Source organism: Hyperolius riggenbachi, chromosome 11, assembly GCF_040937935.1.
Source record: "Hyperolius riggenbachi isolate aHypRig1 chromosome 11, aHypRig1.pri, whole genome shotgun sequence".
NCBI classification, from domain to species: Eukaryota; Metazoa; Chordata; class Amphibia; order Anura; family Hyperoliidae; genus Hyperolius; species Hyperolius riggenbachi.
In genome coordinates this window covers 75,469,702-75,486,895 of record NC_090656.1, presented here as the reverse complement: position 1 = coordinate 75,486,895, position 17,194 = coordinate 75,469,702, and the positions used below count along the sequence as shown (strand labels likewise).

The following is a 17,194-nucleotide window of genomic DNA, read 5'->3' as shown; positions in this document are numbered from 1 at the left end:
ATAGGAAATCGCCTGTTCCGATCATCCCTAATCCAGACCAGCCAAAATCTCTTTAGTTCCGTTACTCAGCTTTTACTCCACAGAACATCAGCCTCCAACTCAGAGAAAAGTTTCCATAGCATGATACCGTTTATTAATACAATCATAAAAAAGTAGTGCACTTACAATTCTTGTATCAGCAATGCGCATTTAAAACAGTTGCAACGGGTACATTCTGCGTCTCCGTCCTACCAAGCTCCACCCGACTAGTTTAGTCAGTATGACTCATTAGGGGCGTGGCTATTGGCATCAGGGAGACGCTATTTACAGTACTTCAAAATCACATGACGTGGCTATATCAGTATCGCCCCGTGACCACATCCAGAATAATTCATAAAAATATTATATTGCTTAAATTCCCTTTATTAAAGCAATATACCTTAAGGCTTCTTTATTACATTAATAAAATCCGTCGTCATTCTAAAAATTAACCGCTATGTTGATTAAGGATTGAACTCCATTACCCATAATTCTCAGCGTGGCCGCGTCCGTCGGAAGTGACAGGACCCGGTAGCGGCATTAGAGGAAGCGGAGGATGGCGTGTGGGAGCGATCCAGGCTTATGGGGCTGGAAGAAGCCCCAGGTATGTATAAAAGCGGTTTCTATTTTCAGGCTCCATTCCTCTCTGGTTCCCTTTAAGTGGCCCGGTCAAACAGATCTATGGTCATAAAAGTCTAATCCCCCAGTTAAGGTGCCATAGACACTCCATTGGTCAACATCACCAGGCATTGCTATCAATGGTATGAAAAACAAAAGTTTGCTTTCTTAAAACCGAAAGAATTTGCGATAATTCAGGTTGGAGTGAGCTCGAGATGTCTCCCAGGGCATCACTGCTGAATAAATGCAAATTAACCATTGTACCCTTAGAAGCTAGACACACCTCCAGAACCGCTGGAATGCAATGATGTGTCAGCTTGTTAATTTGTACAGAGCCATAATAATCCAACATGCATACAGATTGTTTCGGACTGTTTGATCCTCATCAGTGCAAGGCATGGATCAATTTGGCTCTATGCAGTAGGGCTTGTAACATCGAGAGGTACAGACTAACCAGCAAGCTCATGGTGACCCAGAACTCATTGGAGTGTGTAAGGGACTACAATGGTCCTAAAAGCCCCCTTACTAAGATGTTAAGAAAAACAAAAGTTTGCTTCAAATGGTATCAATGGTATGGTAGACTCCAGACATTTCAATGCTAATTAGAGCTTATGTTTTTAGTTTTTAGTATATCCGCAACCCCCCACCCAATTTTCTTTTTCCCATCAACCCCAATAGTCATTGTGCCTACCTCCACAGCCACATCAACATAATATCAATAAATCTAATAATCTAAAATAAATGTAATCATCTGAAATGAAACAATGTCCAGATCTACATTTAACCCCTTGGTGCCATAGTTTTTAATTTGTAAATCCACTTGGTTTCCACTTTTGAAATCTCCCAAATTTTATGGCATCCTCTCCACCGTGTGATGAAGTTTGTAGGTATTCAGAAAAATTAACTAAACAGACAGAAAAGAAAAATAAAACAAAAATGTGCACACAGTGCAAATATTCAATACAGTAATAGAGCAGTAAAAGGAGTGAACGCGTGCCTGTCTGCACCACGCACAGTAAAGTAACTGCACATAAAGTAACAGCACATTGGCACGTTACAATGTCACTGACTACACTGAGTGATTACAATGGTTAGCTTCAATTTTTTTGGGGGGGAAAATGACAGAAAAGAAAAAACAAAAAATGTGCAGATGGCGAAAATACTCAATACAGTAGAGCAGTAAGGGCCTATTTCCACTACACGCGGATTCTGGATGCAGAAAACTGACTCCAATGAATGCCTATGGGAAATCTGCATCAGAAAAATCGCGGTTAGTGGAAACAGGCCCATAGGCATTCATTGGAGTCAGTTTTCTGCATCCAGAATCCGCGGTGTAGTGGAAACAGGCCCTAAAAGAAGTGAACGTGTGCCTGCCTGCACTATGCCCAGTAAAGTAAATGAACACTGGCAAGTACAATGTCACTGACTACACTGAGTGACTACAAATAACTGAAGTGGATCACTGGCTGAGCCCGAAAGTATAAAATACAGTAATAGGGAGCAGTAAAATTGAAGTAACTGGCTGCATGCTGGCACAGTACAATGTCACTGACTACAGTGAGCGACTACAACTAACTTAAAGAGACACTGAAGCGAAAAAAAATATATGATATAATGAATTGGTTGTGTACTATGAATAATTACTAGAAGATTAGCAGCAAAGAAAATATTCTCATACTTTTATTTTCAGGTATATAGTGTTTTTTCTAACATTGCATCATTCTATAATATGGCAGATTACACAACATTCTGCATTCAAAATGAGTCTTTCAGAGCAGTCTGTGAAGTAATGATATCTCCTCTAGCAGAGGAAAAGTAAACAGTACAATAACACTTGAGATAATAAAAGTCAGATAACAGCCCTCTCCACGACTTAAGGTCCGTACACACGCCGGACTTTAGGCAACGACGGGTCCGTCGTTGCCTCCCGCTGGGTGGGCGTGCCAGCGACAGTCCGGCGTGTGTACGCTCCGTCGTCAGACTGATACGGCTGTTTCTGAGCGATCCGCCGGGCGGATCGCTCAGAAACAGCCGTATCAGTCTGACGACGGAGCGTACACACGCCGGACTGTCGCTGGCACGCCCACCCAGCGGGAGGCAACGACGGACCCGTCGTTGCCTAAAGTCCGGCGTGTGTACGGACCTTAACTTGGTCGGAGAGCTTAATGGCTTGTTTGCATAGAGATAACAACTGGAGTTTCTCAACTCTTCCTGTACTGGAAACAATTAGACTGATGTATCTGATCTTAATGTTTTATTTCTTAGCTGTACTACACATACAAATCATAATATCATAATTTTTTTTTTTGCTTCAGTGTCTCTTTAAGTTGCTCACTGGCTGGCTAGCTAAATATACAAGTATCAAATACATGACCCGGCAGCGTTCAAAGCTCACCCGCTAACACTGACCTAAAAGCACTCATCCAACCCCCAACATTCCTACACCCCGCCCCCCATTTTTTTTTGTTTTTTTTCTTTTTTTCAGCCATGACCGACTCTATTTCTACAATCATCCCAAATAATGCACAAACTCCTTTCTTTTCGTTGGAGTGATATGTAATGTCGGCCACAGCTTAATCACAACAGAACAGGAAAATAAATAACCATGACAAATTAACAATAACACATTAAATACAACAATGTAAACATAACACTCTAAATTCTTGTAAAGACTTCATCCCCCCTTTAAGAACTGGCGGTGGCGGCTGAGGAGCCCCCCATCCTAAATAACTTCCACTCACCATCCGCATGAAAACCGAACAACGGCCGACCCAAACCATGCCAGAAGTTCCCTGGGCTAACATGTGATTTGGAAGTTACTTCCACCATCCATAAACCTCCCAACCAATGTTGTCCCCCATCAATTTGTACCAATCATGCAGTTTAATCTCCACAGCACCAATTCCGGCTCCTCAGCCCCATTTAACCACCATTACCAGAAGAGGGGACCGCCACCGCAAGCCTGCAGTGACCCCTTACTGCGGGCGCGCCCGCCAAACCTCCACCACCCCCTCAAGCTTATCTTTGATATCCAGATTAAAGATATCCGTCCCAACCTCGTTCAGGTGAACACCATCCGCTGCACTATACATCTCCTGCCCTCGCAGTTCTACATGTTTTACCACCATATCCCCCGTCTGAACCAAAAATTTTTCCATAGCCCTGTTAACCTTAACTCTGGCCCTTTCCACTGCCCTGTGGTTACGAGCACCACGCCAAGCCCGACGTGGAACCATTTCGGACCACAGGATCCTGACCTTTGGGATCAAAGTGCGGATTTCCATCAAATCCCCTTTCATAGCCCGTAACAAGGCCCTAAAAGAAACCTGCGCCATATCATTTCCCCCCAAATGCAACACTAAAATGTGCGGCCATGGAAACAAAACCAACTGTTCCTTAAAATAAGACATGAACCTCGGCCAACACATACCCCCACCCCGAACCAAAATATTCGCGTAGCTCTGACATCCAGTCCCAGTTGTAGGCCGCTCTGCCTAATTGCCGCCCTTTGTTCTGCCCGACGCACGTAAGAGTGGCCCATGATCCAGACAACACACCAGCCGATACCTGCAACAACAAACAAAAACAATAACCCATTGAACAAAATATTTTCATAACGCGGCCCAATCATTTCTCCTACTCCCATCTACCCCTCACACCTGCTCCACCCGCCCCGGACGCACATAGGACCTAAATCTGCCAGACTGCCATCTACCAATCTTCATCAGCGTGTCAGTCGACAAACCCAACCGAGCGGCCTCAGTTGCCGCCCCAATCCTAAAAGAATGTGAAGCATATTCCTTATTCCGCAAACCCAAATTCCCCAAACACTTTCTCATAACTGAAACAAATTGAAAGCGCGACAACGCCGACCCGTCCCTATGAATTAACAAACTCCCTTTGTACTCCCCCGGTCTGACCACCATAAATTCCTTCCAAAGCTTCACAGGGCAAGTGGGGCTGTCCACCAAGGGAAACAGCGCTATTTGTACCCCTTTTCCCGACTGCTCCATCTTAGACCTACGTATCCTCACCTGCAACGCTCCATCCTGCTCCCATGCATCGTCAGTCCCCCACCCCCGCGCCTACTTGCACTGACTATCTCACTAACCCGTAGTGCCCCATAAAAGGCCAAACCAAAGGCCAGCTGAAACAATTGAACCTCAAATGTGGAAAAACAAACCTTTGTTAGCTCTTCACACATCCCCTTCATTATCTCCCATGTCACCGGCCGCCTATTATCACGCCCCTTATGTTCTTTCCTCCACCCCTTTAAAGCTTGTCTCACTACGAAAACCTTTGTAAAGTCCTTCCACCCCTGCAGCTTTGCCAAAAATGCCAAAAGCTGCAACCTGGCGATCCATGCTAGCGGGTGAGACTGCAGATTCCATCCAGAATCCGACCAGCCAAAGAAATAGATCCCTCCTACCTTCTGCATCATTGCCCAGAGGCCACCGCTGTTGCCACTCATACCAATCAGACCATACTTTATTGTAGGCCGTCCACGTGCTTGGCGCTACCGATTTTCGGATCCAATGTTGCAGATCCCCTACAGTATGTCCCACACATATTCCGGACATCGTTCCCCCACTCCTTGTGCTTGCGGTGCCAACTTCCTGAAACGATCCCACTGTAAACGAGACAACGCGTCAGCTATCTCATGTTTGGCTCCCGCAATATGTACCGCCCTAAAATATAAGTTGTATTTCAAGCAAGCCAGTACAAAGCGCCTGAGCAAGCGAATCACCGGAGGAGAGGATGAAGACATGGAGTTCAGTGCCGCAACCACCGCCATATTATCTGACCGAAAGCTAACCGCCTTATTCCGCAATTCCTCCCCCAAAATTTCCACCACCACCCATAATGGGAATAATTCCAGAAAGGCCAAATTCCGCACTGTCAATTTGGAGCCATTCCGAAGGCCAACGCCCCGCGCACCATTTTCCCCTTAAAAAGGCCCAGAAACCCACCGAACCTGAGGCATCCGTGAAAAGCTCAATGCTCTCAATGTCGCGCCACGGGTCCAGCCAGTAAACCAGCCCATTAAACTCATGGGTCAGGAATTCCCTCCAAACCGCCAGATCCTCCCGATGCTCCTTTCTCAAACGTATGAAATGATGTGGTTCCACCACTCCGCACGTAGCCAGTGATAACCACCGCGAAAAGACCCTCCCCATGGGGAGTACCCGACAGGCAAAATTGAGTTTGCCCAGCAACGATTGCAACTGCTTCAGCGTCACCTTTTTTGCCCCCAAAACCTGCCCCACCAAATCCAGTAGATCTTCCACCTTATCCGCAGGTAGCCTGCAGACCTGAGCTACCGAATCAATTTCGATGCATAGAAACCTCATAACGACCGCTGGACCCTCCGTTTTTTCCTCAGCGATTGGAACCCCAAATTCCCCGAACACTCCCATCAAACCGTTTAGAGCCAGTTCACACAACCGTGACCCTTTGGGCCCCACGCAAAAGAAATCATCTAGGTAATGAGTGATGGCCGATATTCCCGTCCTTTGCCTAACCACCCATTCCAAGAAGGAGCTGAAAAGCTCAAAATACGAGCAAGAAATTGAGCATCCCATTGGCAGACACGCGTCCACATAGAAACTCCCGTCAAAGAAGCATCCCAACAAATGCATGCTATCAGGATGCACGGGTAATAACCGAAAGGCCGCTTCCACGTCGGTCTTTGCCACCAACGCACCCGGCCCCGCCCCCCTTACCATGTCCAGGGCCATATCAAAAGTTGCATACTGGACCGAAGACAGTTCCCGATCAATACAGTCATTAACTGAACCCCCTTTTGGGTATGACAAATGATGAATTAGGCGAAGCTCCTTCTTGGGAACCACCCCTAGAGGGGAAACAATTAATCCCTGCACCGGAGGCTCCGGGAAAGGACCTGTCATCCTTCCTAAAGCCACCTCTTTTGCAATCTTTTCCCTGACCACCCCAGCATGAATCCTGGCTGCTTTTAAATTTTTTGTGTGCAACTGGCCGGATTCCGCCGAAGATGGGATACGGAAGCCCACATCAAACCCCTCCCTCAACACTAAATGGTTTAAAGAGGCGCCCTGGTGGTATATAAAAGCGTTTAAAAGCAGTTTAAAACCGAGAAAAGGTTTGCGGTTGCTTACCTCAAGGACGACAAATCTTTGTAGGGACAAAAGATTTTATTGGTAGCACAGGCAACGCGTTTCACGGGTCTGAGCCCGCTTCCTCAGGCCAATAGCAGTGCCAGGCCAATTGAAATAGCAAGCTAAGGGAGCCTTAGCCTTAGCTTGCTATTTCAATTGGCCTGGCACTGCTATTGGCCTGAGGAAGCGGGCTCAGACCCGTGAAACGCGTTGCCTGTGCTACCAATAAAATCTTTTGTCCCTACAAAGATTTGTCGTCCTTCAGGTAAGCAACCTCAAACCTTTTCTCGGTTTTAAACTGCTTTTAAATGCTTTTATATATCACCAGGGCGCCTCTTTAAACCATTTAGTGCATCCCTAACCCCCATACGATACCCGTGTGAGGGGTGGAGGCAGAACATATGTGGTTTACACCACGGTGGACATCTGCCTCCCTTCTTTTTTCCAAGGAGAGCGACCGCATCCAGGTCCTTAGTGACCTCCCCGAGTGGAGTCGGGTTAATTGTCTCCACCTGCTTCCTGTGGTCGGTTGCCCCTCTGCAACCCACTCTTGTGAGTAGATTCTTATCTTCTATATTGACAATTTTGACTAAACATATTACACTATTGGGCTCCCGTGTTTTTTGTTTCCTGTGCCTTTTCCCCAGAAGGTGTCCTTACACCAGTCATCCACTACCCTCCCTCAACAATCCAGCTGCCCGTCTATCCTCTAGCCATGGCTGCATCACCTCTAGCCTCACCGGTGTCCTCCCTTTTGTTAGCGCCATCCCCCGGTCGCTTTGTGAAGTTAGTACCCCTCCCCCGCTTGAAACATTTGAAGGCCGGATGCATTCCCCCACAGACTGAACATTCGTGTTTAAACTTGCATGTTCCGACGAATCAACATTGTGATTCGTTATAGTCCCAACAGACCCCTTTTCTACCTGAACTGGCCCCCCCCCAGCACCCGCTGGGGTGATGCTACCCTGAAAGGGCTGTGAACCACCCTGCCCTCCCGACGTTTGCCACCCCCCTCCTGTCGAGTAGGACCCTCCCTTGCCAGTCATGACCCGGAGCCAAATACCGATATCCTTGTGGCTCCAATCCAGGTCAGGCTGCACGGACATGCGCTGACGAAACTGTTCATCGTAGCGCAGCCAGGACAAACCGCCATAGTTCCTGTAAACCTCCCCAATTGTGTCCTGATAGCATATGTTAAAGGCCTGAGACCAATTTCCAAAAGTCCTAGGAATCAGTCCATAACGCCGACGATCCTCATCCTCCTCCTTGCTGTGCTCTTTGCCTTTGACCCATCTATCGATGTTAAAGTGCTCCAAAGGCAGCAGAGTGAATATGTCCACATATTCCCGTCTCCATATCTTTTCCCAAACCTCTTTCTTAACGTGTGCTCCCAGAGGTCCCTCAAAGCATGTGTAGGCATGCCCTCTTGCAAGATCAGAAAAAGGGTGCGGCTTTTCTGCCTTATCACTCTTTTCTGTCTTGTCCCCCACTACCCCCCCATCCACTGCGGCCACCTCCAAAGCCGAGCTAGCTGATGCCCCAACCTCCACCGATCCCACATTCACCGCCGCTCCAGCGGAGTTTGCGCCATTGACTGCCACCGGTTCCCCATGTGGCTGCCAAACCGCCTCCAAACCCCCACTGGTCCCTGCGACAGCATCACCATTCCCCCCCAAACGCTCCAATAACGATCTCACCCCCCGCAACAACCCGTGAATCGACTCCCCACCGTCCCCGTGACCCCGTGTAAGGTGCGATAGCGAAAGTGGCAATGACTCACCAGCAGAGCGTGCAGGGGTATCAATCCTGCCGCTCGAAGTAGTTTCGTCACGAACCCCCTCTGAAGTCCCTTCATTCCTGGCCGGGATCTGGGCCAGTGCCGGGGAGGGCGTACTGCTCCTCCCGCTGACTGAAACCGCCGCACCATGCTACCATCCTGTGAAGAAGCATAAGAGGAAATACCAGGCCGTATGGCAGCACTGTCCGAACCCACCATCCCTCCTGCCGAATGACCTCCCATGTTCCCCTGCAGCGGGCCGACAGTGCAAGCTCCGCTTCCACCCATCGTTAAGCTATTATTGCCTGCACTAACCTGGCCCACCCCTGTCCCCACCGGCTGTAGGACTAACCCCCCCGGGCCCTGCACTAACATGAATGGACCCCCCATTGGCATCCACCCTGACCCACCTCCCCCTATGCCCTGCAATCCCGCAACCTGAACTTCAGCCTGTCCCCCTAATCCTGCCCCCTGCACTTCTCCACTCCCAACTCCGGCCTCCCTGTCCCCTGTGCCAGACAGCAGTAGCTGGCTGTGCTGACCCCCCTCTCTCCCCACCCCCCCGCCCGCCCCGCTACTCTGATCCTGTCCTGCAGAGTGGGACGCTCCAGCCTGATCCCCTGCCGATACAGCTTGCAGCCTCTCCCCACCACTATTAGCCCCAGTGTGTGGCCCGACCCCTGAAGGCCCAGCACCCCTCCCTCCCGCCGGGCGGCCGCCATCTTGCAGCCTTTGGTCGCCATTGGCTGCTCCGCTGGTCCCACGCTTTCCTCCTTTCCCTTTGCCCTTCTTTTTCCTGCCCGCCCCGCCACACTTACTCTGTCCGCCGACTGCCCACCGCTGCTGCTGCCCGCACCTTCCTGCACCTGCCCCCCACGCGACTCTGGCGGGGACGGCGAGAGCAGATCCACCACCTTCCTGGCTCGCTTCGGGCGTGCGCCCGCTTCCACCGGAGTTGAGTCCCGGGCGGCCACCACCATCAGCCCCTGCAGCCATCCGTCTCCCCGCAGAGCAGCCTCCTCCTGTAGGCGCCGAGCCATCTCCGCCATCTCCTCTTCCGCCATTCCTACCAGGCCTAAGCTACTTTCCGGGCAGCAGAGTAATGTACGATTACTCTGGCTGCCAAGCTAAGGAGGTAATGACCTCCCCCCACTGTACTCCCTATAGCTCCTCCTAGCTCCTCCCCAGCCCGTCCCTGCCTGTCTCACCACTCCTCTCTCCCTCGAGCTTAACCCTTTCCCTTCCGAGGCAAGTTCCCTGGAACTTACCAGGGTCATGATGCTCTTGTGCTAAAGGCACAGAGCATTTCTGTAATAGAGCTAAGAGCACTAAAAAGTGAACCGGCCTCTTCCTGCAGCCCTGCACTAAGCTGCACAGCACAGCCCTCAGTACACTGTCTGTCACGACTACACTGACTAGAACTTAGAGCTATCAGGCTATTTTTATCAAAATAAGCACTGCTTACCGGGGGCTTCCTCCAGTCCCAAGCTTCCAGCATGTCCCTCGCACAGGGCTGCACACAGCCATTCGCTGCAGCTCCGTCCCGGTCCCCGGCGATGACGTCAGGCCGACCTTCAGGTCGCCTGCACAAGCGGTGCTGTCAATCACCACCACGTGGACTGGAGATGACTGTCCAGGCGCAGAACTACTGAAGTAAATCAAAGGCTGCCTAGCTAAATACAAGTATCAAATACAGTAGGAGAGCAATGACATACAATACAAAAACGCTCTTGCTTTGCAACAATATGGCACTCTGAGTGTCACAGTCTAACTGCAAGGATGGAGCTCCGTAACGGCCGCCGCTTTATATACTGGAGGGGAGGGCAGAGCCTCCCCTCCTATGATTGGTTGGCTAGGGCCTATGCTGAGGGCCTCTGATTGGACGGTGATGTCATTTCCCCCAGCCACGGATTTGAGGTCATGATCATGGCCGTGATCATGGCAAAATCCGCTTACCAATGGCCGAATCCGTGATTTAACCCGTGATCGCTAAAAGATCACAGATTCGGATCACGATGTCGAATAGTGAAAAAATGCTTGTGAATCACGGTTATGTTGTGATCACAGATTGTATCCGAGCACCACTGTTATTGACATAAATGACAATTTCTGAAACAGGCAATGCATTTTCAAGCCTGTACCAAATTTACCTACAAGTTGAAGGCTGTGGGTGAGGGCCACTTCTGTTACGCATTATGAATACGCTAGTTTTAACCACCTCATCAATGGTCTTTTCTCGATAGGTCCTTTCTACTGCAGGATTAGAATGAGCCATGTATCTAGCTAAATTGTGTCTTTCTCCATCATTCCTTAATTAAGATGCAACCACAGTTTCTGTTATACATCTTGGACTTGCCTCTTGGCTTGTTATCGGTTTCAATCCAAACCTAAGGGATCATATATAATTGTAAAAGGTCATAAGATACATGATACTAACCCAATTTTAGCATAGCTTATTAATAGCCTTTTCTCTAAGCTAAGATTCAGCACTTACCTATAATGGAAGCAAGTAACATTTGAAATGTTATGTACTTTTTCCCAGAAGTGGAGATGAAAAAAACCTCGGGATCTTCCTTATCCTCCTCAATAGAAAGTAGGCCTAACTTTGTTAAAATATATGTCAAACCACTGAAAAAAAAGTGATAGCAACCAATCATTCTTATAATCACTGAGATATAGACATTGAAAGAAATCAGCTAAACTGGTAAGAATTACCTTTTCTTCCTAGTTGCTGAGAACCAACGAGGAAATCTGATGGGCTGCTGTCTTGTGCTTTTTTACCCCAATGACTACTGAGCGCTCAGTCTTCCCATTGTAATTATGAACATGGCTTGTCCACCTGTAAGAATATTGGATGATGGTTAACACAACAGCAATTGAGAATAGGCACATAACAATAGATTGCTAGATAATTTTTTTAACACCCCTGGTCTCTGTACATACTTAAAAGGACTTACAAGGCCAGTTAAAAAAAAAGTTAGATACCTGCATCCGTTTGTAAGGCACGGAGGACGCCGTCCGCGCCGTTTCGCCGGGTCCCGGGCCGCTCAGTAGCCCCCCCCCGACCGCACTGCCCGGGTCAGGCTCTCCAGCCTGCAGAAAGATGGCCACCGGAGCTGGCCGCGGCTGCGCAGCTCTAAAGGCCAACCCCCCGATCCACGCTACAGGAAACAGCCTGTTACGTGGATCGGGAGGTTGGCCCTAAAGCTGCGCAGCCGCACTCGTGGCTATGCGGACTGCGTAGCCGCGGCCAGCTCTGGCGGCCATCTTTCTACAGGCTGGAGAGCTCGACCCGGGCAGTGCAGTCGGGGGCAGTTCGGGGGGGCTACTGAGCGGCGGGGACCCGACGAAACGGCACGGAGGGAGTGGATGGCGTCCTCCGTGCCTTACAAACGGATGCAGGTATCTAACTTTTTTTTTAAACTGGCCTTTTAAGTCCTTTAAAGAGAAACTCCGACCAAGAATTGAACTTTATCCCAATCAGTAGCGGATACCCCCTTTTACATGAGAAATCTATTCATTTTCACAAACAGACCATCAGGGGGGCGCTGTATGGCTGATATTGTGGTGAAACCCCTCCCACAAAGAAATGTTTAGTACATACTCTTGGCAGTTTCCGGTCTGTGAACCATGTTGCAGTGTGGGAAATAGCTGTTTACAGCTGTTCCCAACTGCCAAAACAGAGTCTACTCAGCTATCTCTCTCTTTCTTCTCTCCCCTCTCCCCCCCCTCCACCTGCTCGACAGTCGCCCCCCCCCCCCCTATCTCTTCCGCGGGGCGCTCTCTGCTAGGCTAAAACACAGCTGGCATCACTCCCAGTCTCTGGACGGGGAGAAAGAAAAACAAAACCACCATAGAAGAAGGAACAAACAAAAAAAAAAAATAAAGCACGCAGCCTCCACGCTGCAATTAACACAGAATGTACATATGACCACATTATCCTCTCCTTGTTATAACACCAAATACAACACAGATAACGCCATATAACAAAGTAAATCAAACTTGCCTGAGAGGACTTCGTATGCCTGCCAATTCGACCAGCTTGTGGCAACTCCACGAAACTGAGTGGATCCCTGGAACTACTGAGCATCATCTCTGTGTACCCACACTGGCTCAGCGGATCGATCTCCAGCGGCAGCTGCCAGCCGGCCTCGGAGCCTTCCAGTCACCTGCGATCCGGTTTAGGCTATGACTGCGTGCACTTACAGTCAAAGTTTAACATCCACGAGTTTCGCCGCTGGTTTCCTCGAATTGCAGCCCGTGTGCTCGCTTGGCTCACGCAATGCACACTCCCCACACCACTTATCAGTCTCAGCTTGATAAGCTTTACAGTCCGCGTCTATTCCGCTTGTTTTGCTGTGGAATATCTTGAAAACTTCTTCTTCGGCCCCCGGCCCCTGTCTGCCTGTTTTGCCAGGCAGGGAAGGGTTTCAGCACCACTGTTATAAACTGTTCTTATATCACCTTGCTTCGACACCAGTAACTTCTTACAGTTACGTCTCACAGACTGGGAGATCACTTGACTCTCCACACAGCAAGCAGGAGATAGACTTTCTCAGGCTTCTTCAATGTTTACGTTATTTATTCAGGAAACAGGAATACAGATAGATACATTCATCATATCCTAGCCATGACAATCTTCATGTTGCGTTACAAGCTCGTGATTAGACTCCCTGCTGAAGTCAATCAGGTACCTTCTTCCTAACTACGTTACACTAAACTACCTATGTACAGCATACATTATATCAGATTACAGAAAGGAAGAACATGCTTAGAGGTCCCAGTCGGCCTTGCGAGCTAGTGCGGAAGGAAGAAGCAGAATGCCCTCTCCATCGCTCACTCCGGGTTTAATACCGACTAGGAAAGAGTTAAATATGACATCATCTTCGCCACCCCCTAGATCAGATTATTGGTGGACCCACTCGTGGTGTCATCATACCCACCTACTTGATTAATAATCAATGAGGCATTTGACCTAAATGCAGGAACGTGGATGTTTAGTAAATATGGCCGATGTTTACTGTTCCTGTGGTGTACGTGGAGGTCAGAGTAGGCCGATGGCCTTCTTTTAGGAACATGTTCTCAGTATCTGCGTGTATCCTCTGCTACACGCAGACCCTGAGATGCCTCTGCCTGCATCACAAAACCTCTATTGATTTTAAAGGCATACACTGCGGACAAGCCTTTTACATAAAACTCAGGTCAAGTAACTGAGGCCTACTTAAATTATAACACCGTCCGCGCCGTTTCGCCGGGTCCCGGGCCGCTCAGTAGCCCCCCCCCCCCCCGACCGCACTGCCCGGGTCAGGCTCTCCAGCCTGCAGAAAGATGGCCACCGGAGCTGGCCGTGGCTGCGCAGTCCGCATAGCCGCGAGTGCGGCTGCGCAGCTCTAAGGCCAACCCCCCGATCCATGCTACAGGAAACAGCCTGTTACATGGATCGGGAGGTTGGCCCTAATGCTGCACAGCCGCACTCGCGGCTATGCGGACTGCGTAGCCGCGGCCAGCTCCGGCGGCCATCTTTCTACAGGCTGGAGAGCCCGACCCGGGCAGTGCAGTCGGGGCAGTTCGGGGGGGCTACTGAGCGACGGGGACCCGACGAAACGGCACGGAGGGAGCGGATGGCGTCCTCCGTGCCTTACAAACGGATGCAGGTATCTAACTTTTTTTTTTAAACTGGCCTTTTAAGTCCTTTAAAGAGAAACTCCGACCAAGAATTGAACTTTATCCCAATCAGTAGCGGATACCCCCTTTTACATGAGAAATCTATTAATTTTCACAAACAGACCATCAGGGGGGCGCTGTATGGCTGATATTGTGGTGAAACCCCTCCCACAAAGAAATGTTTAGTACATACTCTTGGCAGTTTCCGGTCTGTGAACCCTGTTGCAGTGTGGGAAATAGCTGTTTACAGCTGTTCCCAACTGCCAAAACAGCAAGCAGCAGCTACATCACTTGCCAGCAGTAAAAATGTCACGATGTGATAAATGTCAGAATATAAATCAAGGATTTAAAATATTTTACAATGGTCAAACACTGACTAAATTATTTGTACATAATTATTGTAAAAATTAAGCACTTTTTTATTACATTATTTTCACTGGAGTTCCTCTTTAATGATTATAAGGCTCTCAAGGTAGTATAAAATAGTCCCTCCATCACTAGCATTAATGCAGCCCATCTCCTTAACTCTTTTAAATGAACACTATCAATTAAAATTACTTTTTTTAAATACTCTATATTAGGGTACATATTACCACTAGTGCTAGGGACACTTTATTCACCCAGTTCTCTCTCCCTGCTTAAAAAAAAATAAAAAATAAAATAAAAAAATAAAAATCACCCTTCATTCCTTACAAAGCTCACAAATATACTTCACTGTGTCACAAGCAGCATGCAGGAGACATGAGGAGGAGGCAACAAATAACTAGATGAGCTGTAATATTGCTGAAATATAAAAAGCTGGGAGATGTGTATACACTTTGACTGACTTAAGGTGGCCATACACTGGTCAATTTGCCATCAGATCTACCTACAGATAGATCCCTCTCTGATCGAATCTGATGAGAGAGGATCCCTCTCTCATCAGATTCGATCAGAGAGGGATCTATCTGTAGGTAGATCTGATGGCAGTGTATGGCCACCTTAAGTCAGTCAAAGTGTATACACATCTCCCAGCTTTTTATATTTCAGCAATATTACAGCTCATCTAGTTACTTGTGGCTGCCTTTACTGCAAACAGATTGTGAATCGATTTCAGCATTAAATCGATTCACCATCTGTGGAGCTGCTGCCGCCACAGATGGTGAATCGATGGAGGCAGTGTTGGTGGGTTTTCTGGATGTGAGAGGTCCAGAGCCTGGGTGTGAGAGGTCCAGGACCACCTGCACTCCCCTCCAGGTATCGCGCATTGGCCTTGGGGCCCCGGCCAGTGAGAGAGGTCCGGGGCCCCTGGCCATCGTGCGAACCAATCGTGTTTTTAAATGTTTTTTTTCAGCTCTAGGACATGGCGGACAGGTGAGCGGTTAGGGAGGGACCCTGCACGGGGCGGTCCTGCTAGCGACGCAATCTTGCGATTTGCGTCCAACTGAAGCCTCCCACCAGAATGCTAATTGCTGCTAGATGTGGTATGGCAGGTAAAGGGTGTATGACAGTGCATCCTGATTGGCTGACGAGCACCTGCTGACGACTCAAATGAAGCTGCATGCATGTATTGCTGTGTTCTATTGCTTGTGTGTGTCGAGCTGCTGCCGCCAGCTATACATTACCTGCTCTGGCCGGCGCGAGTCCCCTGGTCTCTGCTCTCTCTTCTCCGGTCTGGGCGCCTCCAGCTTCACTTTACTTCCTGCCTGGGGGAGTTTAAACAGTAGAGGGCGCTCTACTGTTTAAACTTCCTGCCAGGACAGGAAGAAGTGAAGCCTGCTGGACTCGGAGCTCAGCGCGGAGACGGAGCAGCGGTGACAGTGGGGATACGTGCCGGCCGAATCAGGTAATGTATTGCCGCTGTACTGCGTCGGTCGTCGGGCATTCGAATGCCGCTATCGACGCACTCCCGAGCCGCCGGCGATCGAGTGAAATCTTCCGCACGGACAGGGACGGGAATGATCAATCAATTGTTCGGTCAGCATTTGCGCGACGATTTCACAGCCGATTCGATCACAGTGATCGAATCGGCTGTGTATTGGTGGGAAAATCGGTAAGTGTATGGGCCCCTTAACATACTTGTGCGTACATTCCAAGCTGCATCTACTTTATAGGCTGCTATAAGAAGGAGAGACACTGTATACAAAGGCATTATCAGGATCTTTGTCAGTCAGAGAACAGAAGACAAGGAACACCTTCAATAATATTCTTTCAGCAAGGTGATAATTAAACTATACACTGAGGAGTTGATAGCAACCCCACTGTGCAGAAACATGGTCTTGCCCTTTAAGAGCCTGACACTTTTGTATCTAATGCTGGGAACACATGATACGTTTTTTGCGGTTGATTCTCCGCGCAATGTATTAATTTTTTGATTCTCTGCTCCATTCTCTTATCTTCCGCTCGTTTTTCTTATCTTTTTTCCATTCACTTCTATGAGAAATCCAGCGGAAAAGAATCGAGTGGTGAATCAAACATGTCGGAATTTATCAATCGAAGCCATCTATCGAAGGACAAAATGAAAACGTGTGTTCCCAGCATATGGCTCTGTACACACATTGAATTTTAATCTGCAGATGACTGGCCAATTTTACCACCACCATGTAGTATGATGGCCAACAGACTAGAGGTGGCCACTAATGAATTGATCCAATCTTTTTCATCCAATCTTACCATTTCTATGTAATACAAGGTAACTGCCTGAAGTATGCATTCAGTATATTCACTCAATTTACCCTTATACTACATAGATTTGGTAAGATTGGATGAAAAATATTGGATCATTAGTGGCCATTAGAATGCTATGAAAGACTGTAGGCATGCTCTCATAGTACATGAAAGTGGCAAAATTGGCCATTCATCTACAGATAAAAATTGGAAGTGTGTACGGACCTTAAAACTGATGGAGGACTTTACAGCAGAGAGGCAAAGCTGTGTGAGGAAGTAAACTGCTCCTAGTAATTGTGGTAATGTGGTAATGTGTGCCCTAACATGCAGCATT

At 48.5% G+C, this 17,194-nt stretch overlaps 1 long non-coding RNA gene across 6 annotated transcripts in view; it reads right to left on the bottom strand.

Moving 5' to 3' along the window:
* The window catches only part of LOC137538251 (uncharacterized), a 117,821-nt gene that overhangs the window by 21,514 nt on the left and 79,113 nt on the right, over positions 1–17,194 (bottom strand). For 5 of the 6 annotated variants that reach the window (XR_011024721.1, XR_011024719.1, XR_011024722.1 and 2 more), the window contains 4 exons: positions 12,557–13,113; positions 11,266–11,389; positions 11,045–11,178; positions 10,701–10,937 (listed from right to left, as the gene is read on the bottom strand). This is a non-coding gene — a long non-coding RNA (uncharacterized lncRNA). The remainder of the gene's footprint in view (positions 1–10,700; positions 10,938–11,044; positions 11,179–11,265; positions 11,390–12,556; positions 13,114–17,194) is intronic. The other variant, XR_011024720.1, reaches the window with a different exon arrangement.